The following is a 4980-nucleotide window of genomic DNA, read 5'->3' as shown; positions in this document are numbered from 1 at the left end:
CTGAAACTGCCTTGCTAGCTCTATATACATGTAGCACCACCTTTGGGGTCCCACTTACATTAGTAGGGTCCCTAGAGGGTAGCTGACCACTTTTCCCCTCAGGATTCTATCATTGGGTAACATGATGGGGCTTGTTTGAGTTTCTCACACAATAGCTCCTGAGACCCTATTAGTGTGCTCCCCACTACCAAACAACCTATTGGACTCCATTGACTTTTACAAAAAGGATAGCTATAATAAGAGTAGTAATTGCAAAAATGATCCCCTCCTATTATCTGGGACTCATTCTCCCATTGCATAGACAAAGTCCTTTGGAAGAATAGGATCAAAATTAAAGTAGAATGCTTTTTGTTGTTGTTCAGTCATTTCAGTTGTGTCCGACTCCTTGTGACTCCATTTGGGCTTCTCTTGCCAAAGATATTGGAGTGGCTTGTCATTTCCTTCTCCAGTTCATTTTACAGATAAGGAAACTAAGGCAAACAGGGTTAAGTGACATGCCCAGGATCACATAGCCAGAAAACATCTGAGGCCACATTTGAACTCAGGTCTTTCTGACTCTGGGCCCAAGTGCTTTATCCACAAGTAGAATGATAATGAAGCACATATGTAGAGAACACGTGTGGCCAAAGGGTACCTTCTGCCTCCTGGCCCTGTAAGTCCTTTTCTCCCTTCATGGAATCCTTGTGAAGTTCTGCATAGGTGTAGCACTCCATTGAGATCCAAGAAGCAGTGCCTTTATAGACTTCATAGATGTCCCTTCTCTCCAACACCTCATCATCCCTGAAGCTATCCATGAGTAACTCTTTGCACATTCATCTGCAGTCATTTCCATGGGCATTAGCCACTACCACTTCAGCAGCCACTGTTGCTGGTGGGACCTTCAATGGCTCTTACAGATCTCTCACACTTACATGGTTGCCTTGGCACTTCCATCTCAGAATACTCAGTCAAGTAAAATCAGGATATCTGAGCATGTTCTATATAACCTGCCAGGAAGAGGAAATCTGAAAATGTTTTTACGATTGGAACCCTTTCATTACATACATAATAAAAGTAGGAATATGGCTTAGATGGAGAGAAGATAAAGAAACTACACCTTCAGCTTAGCTTTGTCTTGGAATCTTTTCCTTTACCCATTAATCTTCTTGGCAGAGAGAAAGGCCTTAAAACTGAGAACCTGAAAGACCCCAAAGCTTTTGTTGAGAAACTAATCCCTACATGAACGATTGACTAAGTGTAATCTAGCCCAGCACTTCTCAAACTGTGGGTCATGGCCCCAAATGGGGTAACTGAATATGAGGGTGGTGAAAAATTTGGCAACAGTAAAAGGTTTCTGAATGCACAACCAAAAATTAATTCAAAATCAAACCCATAATGAATCCAAGGTGTTTCTGGCAGTGCTTGCCCACGTTGTATCATGCAACTTCACAGCAGGCTTGGTTTTGAACACACAACATGCACACTTTGCACTGTGCATGTCATTACACCATGCAAAGCCAACGAATGTTGCCAGAAACACCTCTACTCAGATTTGAGACTATTGTATGTTATGAATTGCAGTGTTTTTACTGTACATACAAAATCGTTAAATGAATTTTGGATTAAGACATAATTTCCAACAATTTCTGAAATGTACTTCTGCCATTTTGTACTATGTATTTATGTGAAGTGGCGTTCCCAGTATTGATGATTATAAAATCAAAATATCAATCAACTCTGAAAAGTGTTGAAGATGCTCTATGTCCTGCAATATAAAACATTCCACCAAGATTTAATTCTTTATGAAAAAATAAACAAGCACATCCACCTCATTATTATGCAGCTTTGCTTTTGTCTTTAATACATGGTAAAATTATATGTATACCAAACAATTGTTTTAAAATAAATTTCTTTATGAATTATTATCACTAAAGGTTTGATTTGTTTACCAATTTTATATGCTGATATACCCGGGGTCACATAAAAATTTATCAGGCAAAAAGGGGTCACAAGTAGAAAAAGTTTAAGAAGCCCTGGGCTAGCCATCTAGGATTAAAATTGGGAGGTATATCAATGACACACTTAAGCTTCATGAAGATTCTAACAGAGAGACCAAGGTCCCAGAAATGGAAGTTTATTTTTTAAAAATAGATTATGCCACAAGGTGTTAGCTGAGAACTCTGTGTCCTAAAGAATTTAGTCCTTGGGGTAACGAACCCAATTCCCTGCCTGGAAATAAAAGCCTGTTTTAGCCAAAACTCTGAAAAGAACAATATCGGGGCACTTACCCTAGCCTCTAAATGGACTCTTGCTGGTTTATGGTTCAGTGTTCTGTTTTTAAAAGAGGTACAAAAAGCTGCACGGATTTGAAATGAAAAAGCAAGGCAGAGCTCATTCCTCTCAAGAGACAGAATTATGGCCAAGGATTTCAGTTAAAGCCAGATAATAGAAACAGAAAAACTCTATGACCATAGACTCCATACAGGGAGTGTCCTCAGGCAGCATCCAGCAGAATACTGTTTAGCTAAGACTGTGCATAAACAAGTGGGGAAGCTTGGGATCAGTAAAAGATCTTTGCAATTTCCTGGAAACTATGTAATCCACTCAGCTCCCTTTTCCATTCAGAGCCAACCTAATCACTGTCCATCTGTACTGCTTGTCCCATAAAAACATACTGTTAGATATACTCTATATAGAGTATTCATCCAAAAGCATGTTGAAATCTGGGCAATGGGCATTCTTGTGTAATGTAGTTAATATGATATCATCAGTTCCTGATGAAAAGAATGCTTGATTTTTGTTAAACCTGTTTCCCTTTCTAAGTACTCAAAGGTTATCCTTTTAATAACATTCTAGAGCAGAAGTATTCAACTCACAGCCTGTGGGCCTTGTGGTTTTTTAAGTCAATAAGTATCCCATAAGGATTTATTTCTATTTGAGTTTGACACAGCTATTCTAGATTGCTGCCAGGAATGAAAGACAAGTTCCTTGGTTTATTACGTACAGATGATACTTTTTTTCTAATCTGCAAATCAGGACATTTGTCTTTCTTGAGTTCTACAAGCACCATTTCTGCTAAGACCTTTATTTTTAAATTTTATTTTAAAGTTTTCTTTTTAAATGTATCAAGATGGGGACAACTGACCTCATCTGTAGGTCACCCTCAGTCCACTATTTGACTTGTTCCCATATTTAACCTTCTCATCCTGAATTCTAGGGTATTCCAGGGGCATATTTGTTATTCTTATTAATTTTCTTATTAATAAAATTGAAACCTCTTTCTTATTAATAAGTTGACTCAAATCCCCACCTCAGTTTATTAAATGTTATTTATTAAACAAACTAGAGAACAGACCTTTCCCAATAGCAGTGGTTCATATCTCTACAAAATTCCTTATTCTCTTTTGATTAAGGAAATGTAAAAAAATTATTGAAGAGACATTTAAATAGCAAATTAAGTAAATAATAAAACAAATAATAAAACATAATATACATATCAACATTTTGGCTGCTTAAAGTAGTAGCTACAGAGCATTCACCCCAAATTCTCTTCTGAATATGGCATAGATACTGGATGAGTCATATATTTACTGCAGATTGTGGTGTCTTAGCAACTGGATTAATCTGCTATTGAGATAGGTCAAGCAGGTTGATCCTCAACGCTACCCTAACGATCTCTGGTTATTCACTCTTCCAAGCTTCTGAAGCTCACTTTGTCGAAGTCGTCTAGAGTAACCCTTCTCCAAAGAGCAGGAAAGAACAGACCCAACAGAGATCAAAGAACAGCAAGGCCATGTGTCAGCTCCATCCAAAGGCTCATAGCATGTCTTTCCTCAAGGAAAGAGAGAAATTTATTTGGCCAGTTAATGCTTCTTGTATGTGCTCACTTCTATTTCAGTTGCCAAGGAGTAAGCTGGTAGGAAATAGTTCCAGGATACTTGCACATGCAAGTGCAGAGTCTCCATCCCATGTCATCCTGAACTTCCAGAAACAGATTTACCAAAGCACATGTCCCCAAAACTTGGCCCTCATTGGCCACTTTTCTGTTACATTATCTTTTCAGTCTTCTTACATTGCTTTCTCCTCCATGCACTCCAACGCTACTCCTTAAGTCCTTGCATAGGTTTCCTTCCCTCCCACTCAAGCCTGGAATGTCCTGCCCCTTCATTTCTGCCTCTTAGATTCGGTGCCATTTTTCAAGATGCAGCTCAATTTATATCTTCTACAGAAGGTCTTTCCTAGTCACCCTCCCTCCCCACTAACTAGTGCCTATTCTCAGATTACCTCCCATCTACTCTGTATCTTACACACACCTAGTTATTTACATATTATCTCCCCACTTAGTATGCAAGCTTCTTGAGGGCAGGGAGGGTTTTTCCTTTCTTTGTAACCCCAGTGCTTAGCATAGTGCCTAGCACATGGCAAATGCTTGATGAATGCATGCTGTTTGACTAAAAACATAGTTCCACACTATTCAATTTCTCTCAAGATACTAAGGAAAGTTTTTTTTTTCAAAAATCTTTTTCACAAGATAAAGGTAAAAACTATTTCATCAGAAAAGAAGATATATGGGAGGAAAAGTCTCTTCAACCAGCCTCATTCCCTCTAGAATTCTATTTATGTCAAATTAACTCTGAAAAGAAAGTTTCTCCACCCTCACTTTTCCCCCCATCTTCCCCATAGTTTATCTCACAGATCAGAGATAAAAACAAATGTTACTTTGATTCCAATAGAACCATTTCAACAAGCATTTATTGTCAGGTGGTGGTAGCATGTTGTGCTGGGAATAAAGAGAATTGCTGACCCCATTTTAATGGCTGTAGATGATAAAAAAAAAGGAAACTGAATGGGAACAGGGTGGGGTGGAAAAGAGAGAAGTATCCCAAATGCAAGCTTTGTAGAAAGTCCAGCATAGTCAGGAGTACAGCCAGGAGGGGAATGAAAACATCTGAACCTCTTCCTTAAAATGGAGGTTCTGGGAGGAACTAAGCAATCACAGGA

The sequence above is a fragment of the Trichosurus vulpecula genome, chromosome 6 (genome assembly GCF_011100635.1).
Source record: "Trichosurus vulpecula isolate mTriVul1 chromosome 6, mTriVul1.pri, whole genome shotgun sequence".
Taxonomy (NCBI): domain Eukaryota; kingdom Metazoa; phylum Chordata; class Mammalia; order Diprotodontia; family Phalangeridae; genus Trichosurus; species Trichosurus vulpecula.
This window is presented reverse-complemented; position numbering follows the sequence as displayed.